Genomic DNA, 13,249 nt, shown 5'->3' on the forward strand with positions numbered 1-13,249 from the left:
GTCTTACAGTGGTGTAGTCTATAGCCCGTGCAAGGACAGCAAGGACGAGCCAAGAATTTCTGACCCCGCCCAAATCGTCTCTATCTGACTAGCTAACGTAGGCGAGCGCACAACACACAGCACAGACCCTTTCTCAGTGCTACTCAACTTTATCGACCTAAGCCTTTTGTTCAGCTCTTCAGCTTTTAAAGGAGGCACAAGTCAGGGCCTGGTTTGGTCCTTGTCTCAAGTCTTACCATGACTTCCCACAGGATACCTCTAAGGAGGTCACAAACTATGCTATGTACTTGAAGTAATTACTTGCTGTATATATTACTGACAAAATAGTTTTCAGAATATTGAGTTATAAGCTAGGAAGAAAAAAAAATCCAATTTTATGGAAAAGTATTTTATAAATGAGAAAATACATGGACAGTGAATATAAGAAGTGGTGTTCAAAATAAATAATCAGGAAATATAAATCAATACTAAAATGACACATCATTTAATAAACTTTCAGTCTACAAAAATTAAGCAGTTAGACTATTTCAAATGTATGGCACAGATCAAGGAAGCAACAGAATCTCTTACACATTGCTAAAGCAATTTCAACTTAGTTCAATTTAACATTATCATGTGAAATTTAACACTCACATGCTATGGTAGATTGTTTAATGACCTCAAATTCCTCCCTTTCTGTGTTCACTTACTTTTATCACATGACTTTGTTGCCTCTTTTATTAAGAGCTCAAAGGAATATAAGTATCAGTAAAAACAATAATATAGGTTGTTTTTATAAACATAATATTCAGCAAAAAATACAAATTTGAAAAGATTATATATGGATTTTAAAATGTTTTGCTCATGGAATACACCAAAAGTTTAAGGAAAAGGGAATTGTGCAGAAGGATCAGTTGATCTGTGATGTAGGCCCAATAATAGTCTCAGTGGTAGATTTAGCATGGCTCTTAGGGAAGTCTTAAGGGGCCAAGAGGGACTTCATACTCTGGCATCAAATAGTTTTTGGATATCACTGGATGTGGGCCAGCCCTACAGTAATTATTCTGCTGAGGCAACTGACACTCTGCCACTGTAAGGGTTACCTACAGACAACACTGTCAGCAGCTTATACAATTTATTCCTCAACAAAGGGTGTTGGATTGCACATTACAGTGTCCACCAATTGTGTGACTAAGCTGTATGATTTTTCTACCTCTTGTTGTCTACAATATAGAAGGTTATAATGTCAAGGATTCAAAAAACTCCCAAATAAAAGCTATCCTTACCACCCAGTTTCCTATTTTTCTCAAATTTTATGTTAGTAGATTATTCCCTTTTGTATTCTCTCAGAAAATCCATTTAAAATGAATTTTTTAAATGAATTTTTAAAGATATGTTATCCACCATTTGAATTGGGAGAGATATTAAATTACATCATATTTCCAATGTCAATACAGTAATGAGAACTCCCTCATTAATGGTGGTAGAACATAATTCCCCAAATCTTAAGTGTATGATGCATATACTAAATTCCTTCTAAAGAAAACAGTATGGAAAGGGGAAAAAAAAGAGAGTAACTTTATGGCAGGAAAATCTGACACCATTATCTTAAGCCACATAAGTAATCAAGGATATTATGGATGCAAAGTTTAAATACCATATACTTTTGATATTTAGGTGAGAATGGGCCATTTTCTGTGATGTCTTCCTCCTAACACCAATAAACTTAATCTAATCATGAGAAAAGCATCATACCCACCCATCTTCAAGGTCATTATGAAAAACATCACCTCAGTACTCCTTAAAAATGTCAAGATTATACAAATATTGGCAAAGACTGGTGAAAAATGAACTCTCATGTACTATTGGTGGTAATATAAATTGGTGGTAATATAAATGGAAAACAGTATGCAGATTCCCCCCATCAAATAAAAATAAAAATAGAAATACTATATAATCCAGTAATTACACTATTGAGTATTTACCCAAAGTGGGGGGAACATTAATTCAAAAAGATATATGCACCCTTCCGTTTATTATATAATTATTTATAATAGCCAGGATACGGAAGCAACCGAAGTGTCCACTGATGAATAGATAAAGAACATATAATACACATACACACACACACACACACAGAAACACAGGAATATTACTCAGCCATAAGAAGGATGAGATCTTGTCATTTGTGACAATACGGATGGACCTAGAAGTATAATGGTAAGAAATGTCATACAGAGAAAGACAAATACTGAATAATCTCATTTTTATATGGAATCTAAAAAACAGATGGAAAAACAGAGCAAAAAAAACCCTCATAAATACAAAGAACAAACTGATGTTGCCAGAAGGTAGGGGGCAGGGAGATAGGCAAAATGGGTGAAGGGGAAGGGGAAGTACAGACTTTCAGTTGTGGAATAAATAAGTCAAAGGAATAAAAGGAGTAGCATAGGGAGTATAGTCAGTGGTACTGTAACAGCACTGTATGGTGATAGATCGTAGCCACATTTTGGTGAGCATAGGATAATGTATGGAATTGTCAAGTCATATGTTGTATACATGAGATTAATGTAATACTGTATGTTACCTACACTTTAAGGAAAAAAAAGTCAAGTCTCTCAAAAACATGAAAAGTCTGAGAAAGTGGCAACCTAGGGCACCAAAAGGAGGCAGGATGAGTAAGTGTAATATGGTATTCAGGATGGAATCCTGAATAGAAAAATAATATGAGGTAAAAAACTAAGGAAATTAGAATAAAATATAGACATTAATTAATATTTGATCAATATGGGCCATTAACTGTGACAAATATACCTTAGCAATGTTAACAATAGAAGAAACTAGATTTGGGATGTATAGGACTCTATAAATACTCCTTTTTTTTTAAGGTTTTATTTATTTATTTGACAGGGTGAGAGACAGCACAAGTAGGGGAAGCTGTAGATAAGGAGAGGGAGAAGCAGGCTCCCCACTGTCCACAGAGCCTGATGTATGGCTTGATCCCAGGACCCTAGGATCATGCCCTGTGCCCAAGGCAGACACCCAACCAACTGAGCCACCCAGGCACCCCCTCTAAAATACTCTTGTGACGTTTTTGTATCTGTAAAACTTTTCAAAAATAGGTAGCAATCCTACAAGAGGATAAAACAATTGTTAATATTTATGTGCCCAACATGGGAGTACACAGATATAAAAAACTGTTAATAATAATCATAAAAGAAAAATTGATGATAATACAATAATAGTAGGAGAGTTTAACAACCCAGTTACATTGATAGATGGATCATACAGGCAGAAAATCAACAAGGAAATAGTGGCTCCAAATGACACACTGGACCAGATGAAAATAACAGACATATTCAGAACATTCCATCCTAAAACAGCAGAATACACATTCTTTTTAAGTGCACGTGGAATATTTTCCAAAATAGATCATATTAGGCTACAAACAAGTCCCAATAAATTCAAAAAAATGAAAGTCCTACTGTGCATCTTTTCTGACCTCTGAAACTAGAAATCAACCACAGGAAAAAATCTGGAAAGAGCACAAATACATGGAGCTTAAATAACATACTATTAAACAATGAATGGTTTAACCAAGAAATCAAAGAAGAAATAAAAAGTGACATGGAAACAAATGAAAATGAAAACATGTCAGTTCAAATTCTTTGGAATACAGCAAGAGTGATTCTAAGAGGGAAGTTTATGGCAGCACTAGCCTACCTAAAGAAGCAAGAAAAATCTCAAACTTCCTAAATTTACATAAAAGGAGCTAGGAAATGAAGATCAAACAAAACCCAAACCCAGTAGATGGAAGGAAATAATAAAGATTAGAACAGAAATAAATGATATAGAAACTAAAAATAGAAGAAAAAAGTAAATAACAACATATCAATGAAACCAGGAGCTGGTTCTTTGAAAAAATCTACAAAATTGATAAACCTCTAGCCAGATTCATAAAAGAGAGAGGACCTAAATAAAATCACTAATGAAAGAGGGGAAATAACAACCATTACCATAGAAGTACAAACAATTATAGCAGAATATTATGAAAAAATTAAATGCCAACAAATTGGACAACATGGAAGAAAGGGATATATTCTTTGAAATGTGTAACATATCAAAAGTAAAGAAAGAGGAAATAGAGAACTTGAACAGCCCAATCATCAGGTGGGAAATTGCATTATTGCATTAGTAATCAAAACCTCTCTTGAAACAAAAGTGCAAGACCAGACAGCTTCACAGGTAAATTCTACCAAACATTTAAAGAATTAATAACCAATCTTCTTAAATTATTCAAAAAAAAATATGAGAGGAATGAAAACTTGCAAATTTATCCTTTGAATCCAGCATTATCCTGATACCTAAACCAGATAAATACACCATTAAAAAAAGAAAACTATAGGCCAATATCTTTATGCTTATGGATGTAAAATTCCTCAATATTAGCAAACCAAATATACTAAAATATTTTTTAAAATAATACACCACAATCAAATGTAATTTATTCCCAAGATGCAAGGGAGATCTGTATTTGCAAAATAGTCAACATCATATGTTATATCATTAAGAGAAAGGATAAAAACAATATGATCATTTCAATAGATGCAGGAAAAAGTATTTTGCAAAGTACAACACTGATTTATGATAAAAAGCCCTCTACAAAGTAATAATTTCAATAATTTCTAGAGGGAACATATCTCAACATAATAATAGCCTTATATGAAAAACCAATTGCTAACATCATGCTCAACAGGGGGGAAACTAAGAGATTTTCCCCTAAGGTTATGAATAAGACAAGGATGTCCACTCTCACCACTTTTATTTAACATAGTAATGGATGTCCTAGCTACAGAAATGTGACAACATAAAGAAAGGCATCCAAATTGGTAAGGGGGGAAGAAATAAAACTAATTGCAGATGACATTACACCATATATAGAAAACCCTAAAGACTCCTTCAAAAAACTACTAGAACTGGAGCACCTGGGTGACTTAGTTGGTTAAGCAGCTACCTTTGGCTCAGGTCATGATCCTGGAGTCCCAGGATCAAGTCCCGAATTGGGCACCCTGCCCGGCGGGATGTCTGCTTATCCGCCTGACTTCTCCCCTCTCTTACTCTCTCTCATTCTCTCTCTCTCTCAAATAAATAAATAAAATCTTTAAAATTTAAAAAAAAATCTATTAGAACTGATAAATGAATTCAATGAAATTGCAGAATACAAAATCAATACAAAGAAATCTGTTGCATTCAGGTATACTAATAATGAAGCAGCAAAAAATGAAATTAAGAATACAATCCATTTACAACTGCACCAAAAACATTAAAATATCTAGGAATAAACTTAACCAAAGAAGTAAAAGACTTATACTCTGAAGACTATATAAAACACTGATGAAAAAATTCAAGGTAACACAAAGAAATAGACATTTCATGTTCACAGGATTAGAATAAATATTGTGAAAATGTCTACACTACCCAAAGCAACTTACCAATTTAATACAATCACTATCAAAATACCAACAACAGGGGCACCTCGGTGGCTCAGTGGATTAAGCCTCTGCCTTCAGCTCAGGTCATGATTTCAGGGTCTTGGGATCTAGGCCCGCATCAGGCTCTCTGCTCAACAGGGAGCCTGCTTCCCCCTCTCTTTCACTCTTCCTGCCTCTCTGCCTACTGTTATTTCTCTCTCTCTGTCAAATAAATAAATATAATATTTTAAAAAAAACACCGAAAACATTTTTCACAGAAGTAGAAGAAACAATTTAAAAATTTGTATGGAACTGTAAAAGACTCCAAATAGTCAAAGCAATCTTGAAAAAGGAAAGCAAAGCTGGAGGCATCACAATTCTGGACTTCAAGCTATATTACAAAGCTGTAGTGATTAAAACAGTATGTTACTAACACAAAAACAGAAACATAGATCAATGGAACAGAAGAGAAAACCCAGAAATGTACCCACAACTATAAGGCCAAATAATCTTTGACAAAGCAGGAAAGAATATCCAGTGGAAAAAAGGCAATCTCTTCAAAAAATGGTGTTGGGAAAACTAGACAGTGCCACACAGAATGAAACTGAACTGCTTTTTTACAACATACACAAAAATAATTTCAAAATGGGTAACAGACCTAAATGTGAGATAGGAAGAACACAGGCAGCAACCTCTTTGACATCTGATATATCAACTTATTAGACATATCTCCTGAGGCAAGGGAAACAAAAGCAAAAATGAACTATTGAGTCTTAATCAAGGTAAAAAACTCTTACACTTGGTAGGAATTCAAACTGGTGCAGCTATTCTGTAAAGCAGTATGGAGGTTCCCCAAAGAGTTAAAAATAGAACTACCCTAAGATCCAGCAGTTGCACTACTAGATATTTGTCCAAAGGATACAAAAACGCTGATTCAGAAGGGCACATGAACCCCAGTGTTTATAGCAGCATTATTAACAATAGCCAAATGAGGGAACGAGCCAAATGTCCATAACTAATGAATGGATACAGAAGTTGTGGTTGACCCAGTTTGCATTCCCACCAACAGTGCAGGAGGGTTTCCCTTTCTCCACATCCTCCCCAACCCCTGTTGTTTCTTGTATTGTTGATTTTAGCCATTCTGACAGGAGTGAGGTAGTATCTCACTATAATTTTGATTTGTGTTTCCTTGATGATGTTGAACATCTTATCATGTATTTGTTGGCTATCTGGATGTTTTCTTTGGGAAAATGTCTATTCAAGTCTTCTGCCCATTTCAGTTGGATTATTTGGTTTTGGGGTGTTGAGTTTACAAGTTCTTTTATATATTGGATACTAAACCTTCATCAGATATGCCTTTTACAAATATCTTCTTCCATTTCCATAGGTTGCCTTTTAGTTTTAACTGTCAATTATACTACTAGATATTTACTCAAAGAATATAAAAATACTAATTCAAAGGGATATATGCACCCCTATATTTATTGCAGCATTATTTATAATAGCCAAAATATGTAAGCAGCCAAAGGATCCATTTATAGATGGATAAAGAAGAGGGGATACACACCCACACACACACACCCACACACACAGGAATACTACTCAGCCATTTTTATTTGAAAAGAATAAATCTTGCTATTTGCAGTGACAGGAATGAAGCTAAGTCAGAGAAAGACAAATATCATATGATTTTATTCATATGTGCAATTTAGGAAACAAAATACGCAAATGGAAAAACAGAGAGAGGTGAACAAAGAAACACACACACACACACATATTTTGATAGAGAGAGTGTGTGAGAGAGCACAAGAAGGAGTGGGAAAGGGAGAAGCAGGCTCCCCACTAAGCAGGGAGCTTAATGCATGGCTTGATCCCAGGACCCTGATCATAACCTGAGTCAGAGGCAGATGATTAACCAACTGAGCCACCCAGGTGTCCCAAGGAACATATTCCTAACTATAGAAAATAAACTGATGGTTACCAGAGGGAAGATGGGTAGGAAATATTAAGCTGTGTACTTGTCATGATGAACACAGGGTGTTTTATGGAATTGTTGAATCACTATTGTATACCAGAAACTAATATTACACTATATATTAACTAACTGGAATTTAAATTTTAAAAAAAGGAAAGGAAAAGAAAAGAAAGGAGAGGAGGAAGGAAGGAAGAAAGAAAACTTAAAAATGCAAAACAAAAAGTATTTAAAAAGGTTACTGGTTAGTAAAATATATTAAATAATAAATTTTCATTGAGTATGCCACTCCAGTTCGTGGTACACTAACACATACATACAATTTTATTTTATTCTTTTTTCAGTATCAGGATCATAGTAGATACCATAAAAAGTTTAAATTAAAATAAATATGGTATTTCCTTTTATTGCTTTAAGGGGCATCCAATTCAACTAAAATACCATCAGCTAGTTGAATTCAGTTTTTACTTCTTGTGAGCACTGAAATTGACATACGCCTTCCAGGCAGTAAGTGCTCCACAAGAGATTGTACCAATTTGTTGCACATCTGCAGTATGTGCAAAAGAGAAGTGGAACTTGAATATAAGATTTCCAAGCCATTGATTAAATATTAAAATTAACCCATTTTATGAAGGTTTTTTAGCACCTTTTAAATGCATAACATTGAGCAAGATATAATCTCGATTTCAATGAAAGTTTGATAATATTTGTACCTTAAAGAAATTTATAACTATTCTGGAAAAAAAATACTGAAATGGGATAAACCAAAAAAGAGGAACCATTCCTTGTACAGAATACAAAGTTCTGCAATTAATTAATATCTATTGGATTAAAGCATGCCTGTATGCCCAAGTATTGTCAGGGAAATGGAAGGCAGAGGGAAAAGATACTTACACAAGGACAGAGTACTAATAAAGTTAACATTTGGCTTAAAGTCCTCTGTCAGTCCTTAGAAGTCACACTCCAGGGGGTAAAAGAAGGATCAAGTATCAGGGAAAAGAATAAACATCCAGCATCACAAAGAATATCAGCTCAGAATTCTCCACAATAAAACAAAATTCCTTAAAGGAGAACTTGGTCAGCATGCCCACTTGCACTGGGACAGAGAAGAAGGGAAAATAAAATAGAAAAGGAAAAAGTATGCCCTAACCATAAACTAGAAATCACACATATTTGTGTCATGAAATCATACAAGTCGTTGCCTTAAAACTATGAAGACAAGGGGCACCTGGGTGCCCACCTGGCTCAGTGGGTTAAAGGCTCTGCCTTCCGCTCAATTCATGATCCCAGGGTCCTGGGATTGAGCCCCGCATTGGGCTCTTTGCTCAGTGGGAAGCCTGCTTCCCCCTCTGTCTCTGCCTGCCTCTCTGCCTACTTGTGAACTCTGTCAAATAAATAAATAAAATCTTTTAAAAAAATATGAAGACAAAAATGTAATCTTGGGGTGACAGGCTGACTCAGTCAGTGGAACATGCAGCTCTGGGTCTTGGGGTTGTGAGTTTGAGCCCCACATTGGTGTAGAGATTACTTAAAAATAAAAAATAAAAAATAAAGGAATCTAAGGCAGTCCCATATTGGTTTGTCTATCAGAATTTTGGAGAAAGCAAATATTAATGTTCTTTGAGGAAAACATTTTAATTTTTTAGAGGTTGTTTTGTTTTGTTTTGTTTTGTTTTTTTATTTGACACAGAGCATGCACAACCTAGGGGAGTGAAAGGCAGAGGAAGGAGTAGGTTCCTTGCTAAGCAGAAAGTCCAATGTTGGGCTCAATCCCAGGACCCTGGGATAAAACCTGAGCCAAAGGCAGACACTTAACCAACTGAGCCATCCAGGTACCCCTGGAGGAAAAAAATTAAAGACTCAACTTCTCCTATTTATGAAATTCCATAAAGCAGCCCCCATTTAAAGTAATGAGACCTGTCAAGGATAACATAATCATGTAATCCCAACAGAAAAGTCAAACTAAAAAATAAGATTCCCAAAGGACTCAAGAGTCCCATGATGGACTCAACAAATGTAAGTATATAAAAATAAATATATTTACATATAAGCAAAGAGATCCAGTGAAGTTATGAACAAAATATTCAACTAAGTATTCCTGAAAATGTTAAAAAAATAGGACAAGTTAAACTTCAAAAAATGGAAAATGGACTATTTATATGAATATCAAAATGAAAAGAGTTTAAATACTACTAATATTAAAATTTAAATTTTCATACTTCAAGTGAAAAGCAATTAAACATAGCTGCTGAAAGAATTAGTGAAGTGAAACATAGGACTATAAAAAACTACTCAGAAAGACAATGATAAAAAGTATTAAACAGGGAGGATAGAGTGAGTAAGCCCAAATTCTAATTATATTTCGAGGAGCTGAGAATAGGAAGATTAGGGGAAAAGCCATAGTCAGTGAAATAACATTAAGTAATAACCTAGATTTTCTGTAAGATCCCCTCCCTCAGATTCAGGAAACTTAAAGAATCCCAAGCAGAATAATGCAAGGAAAATCCACAAACATGTCATGGTAAAACAGTAGAACAAAAAAGGAAAAAAGAAGGTTTTAAAAACAAAAAGCAAGATCAGTTGACCTACAATGGAGTTAACAATCAGATAGTCTACTTCTCAATAGCAGAAAAAGAAAGCCAGCAGAGAATGAAGCAGTATCTACAGATTGACGAGGAAAAAATATATATCAAAGGGTGATTGTGGTATGATTTTATCTTCTTCATTATCCATATTCTACTTTTAATTAAAATAGATTTTAATTTTTATTGTACTAAAAATGTTCTATCTTTTACTTTATGGTTTGAGTTTTTATGTCTTGTTCAAAAACAATCCTTTATCCCAAGTTCATGAAGAATAGTCTCCTTTATTTTCTTTTAGTAAGACTGTTTTTAAGCCACGAATTTAGAGAGGAATTTGCAACATACAACTGAGTAAAGAATCCATTTGGAATAGAAAATTAACTCCAAATTCATTATAAATAATGATTTGTAAATCAGTTTAAAAAAAGATTCAATAGAAAAGTGAGAGAAAAAAACATTTCACACAAGACTTCAAAATTAGTGGTAATTATGTTTAAGCTGAGAAATAGACAATGAATTTTTTTTCTGTTCTTTAATGGCACATACAAATAGTTTTCTATGATGTACTTCACACAGAAAATATGGTAATAAATAATGTGAAATCACTATCAGGTGATGTATAATTAAATCTCTAGATAATTTCCATACAGATTTCAAGGAAGGAGAAAGTACAATGAACCTAGAAGAGTTGTCACATGCATTTAGGCGTCAAGATTTGCTTTGTGACATTCCTAACAAGTGATAGGAAGGAAGAAGAAAGGAAAAGAGTCATAGGGAAAGATAATATATAGGGATGGCAAATGTTGGGCCATTCTAAGTAAACCAATGTATGTATAGCTCTCACACCTTATTTTTTTCTCCTGTTACCAAATAAGACTTTTTTAAGTTGTTCAGTTTGCCTCTTGAAATATATCAAATGACTCATTCCAGATTTACCAAGAAAGTGTTGCCTTTAAATAGTTTCATCCTCATATCCCAGAAACAATCATTCTTGCATGGCACAGTTACCTCATTTAGTGCCCTTGGGAACTTTTGCTGGTGGGCAATATTTCACATGCAGTTTGGTTTGTATACTCTAAACATCACTGAACAAAAACAAATCCATTCAGAAAATAGTACTAGGGGGATTGGAGATTGCTAAGGATAGAATCATTCTCAGAAATGAAGTGGCCCAAAGCTTTGCTTTCCCTTCAGAGTCCAGCAGGAAAGCAGTTTTACAAATCACATAAGGAGAGCACACACATGAAGAAGCAGAGACAGAGGTCTATTGTGTGTATCTATGCATATTTGAAAACTGTGATTAAACTGTGGCCATATTTTGTTTGACTATAGTTTTCTAGAAAATAAAATTGTTTTATATAGGTACTTACATATTGAAAAACAGGTACATGAAATCAACCATTTATGGGTCAATTTCACTTTTTTAAAAATATAAGTTAAATTCTTAACACTTAGATTGCTACAAAATCAATATAATTAGAGTCTTCCTATAGTCAAAATAACCAATGATTATTTCAGTGGTGTAGTCATACGACCCAAAAAAGAGCCACACAATTGACCAGGAGGGTCCTGGGATTGAGCCCTACGATGGTCTCCCTACTCAGCGGGAAACTTGCTTCCCCCTCTCCGTGCTCCCTGCTTGTGTTCCCTCTCTCGCTGTGTCTCCCTTTGTCAAATAAATAAATGGAGTCTTAAAAAACAACAACAACAACAAAACAAAACAAAACAAAAAAAGAACGGAGGGCAATACTGCAGAACACCAGCTGCAGTGGGAATAATAAATGTGTGACTAATAAAGCTTTCTCTCAGCTAGATGGGCAATTGAGGAATTTTCTCTGCCACAAAGTGGTATCTGTTCCAGAGATAGTACCTAAACCATGTCTCTGGCTTCCTCAAACCTCTTTCTGAAAAGGAGAAGTGTTTGTTTTTTTGTTGTTTGTTTTTCCAGATGAAGCCTTGTCTTAGTAACCTGTTTTGTGATGAGGACTGACAATTGCTGTACAATTGAGGTTTTGGCCATATTGAAGCAGTTAGATTGGCTAGGTACTTAGATCGGAAAATTACATCTATCAAGTCAACCCAAAAGGTCTGTTATTTAGTCTTGGACCTTGCTAAGAATACTAAAACTAGGGAAAGTTTGAATCATTCAGAAAAATTTCAAATAGATCTGACAAAAATGGCTGAACCAAAAAAACATTATTGGTAGAACTAGCATTTATGAAGTTAAAACCAGTTAACAAAAAAGAAATTCTGTAAAGACTCAAGAATTTGTTGGTTAATCTGATAAACCCTTCTAATTGGTTGATAGATTTTATACATTTCAAATTTCATCACAGACTAGGGAAAATTATGCTTTATGAGCAAAAGAAAAAAAATCGTTAATTTAGGACTTTATTCTATGGCTGGATTTCAATTCTGGAATGGGAATACTGCTGTATCCACAACTAAGTAAAGATTTTGACTATGGGAAATATGCATTAGATGTGCTTTTGAAAGTGTCATAGAGTACCTTCAGTTCAAGTCCTAATCCTGGGGTCCAGAGATCAAGCCCTGCTTGTGGATCCCTCTTCAACAGGGAATCTGCTTATGCATCTCCCTCTGCTCCTCCCCCTCAAACCATCATTCTCTCTCTCAAATAAAAAAAATTAAAAAATATTTTTATTACCATGGCCCTCAACACTCATTTTTATCCAATTCAAAGCTTTTTTTTATAGGTTTAAGGTTACTGAAGAATGTGTACAAAGGAAAGACTTCATTCATAAAGTTTAGGTTTAATTAAATCAGTAGGTCTGTTTATATTAATAAAAATTCTACTATTACACCATTTGGAATTTGAGATTAAAATTTGGAAGTATTCATATGAAATTGTGTCTCGTGTTTCTGAAAAATATATACCATAAGGATCAACCTAATTCCAAAACAATAACCTCACTCTGATTTCTTTTCATTCCTCAGGTATAGTGATCATGTTACATGTAACAATGAACAGTACTTTCTGGAGGCCCAACTTATCTGTTGTTAAGGAAAAATAAAATAAAATCCCCTGTTACACATGGCAATTTACAAAGAAGAAAAGGCTGGGATGCCTGGGTGGTTCAATCAGGTAAGTGTCTGCCTTGGGCTCTGGTCATGATCCCAGGGTCCTGGGGTCAGTCCTACATGGAGAGGTGGGGGCTGCTGCTCAGTGGGGAGCCCAATGCCCCTCCCCTTGCTTGTGCTCATGCTCTCTCTGACAAATAAATAAA

Source organism: Mustela lutreola, chromosome 2 (genome assembly GCF_030435805.1).
Source record: "Mustela lutreola isolate mMusLut2 chromosome 2, mMusLut2.pri, whole genome shotgun sequence".
Taxonomy (NCBI): Eukaryota; Metazoa; Chordata; class Mammalia; order Carnivora; family Mustelidae; genus Mustela; species Mustela lutreola.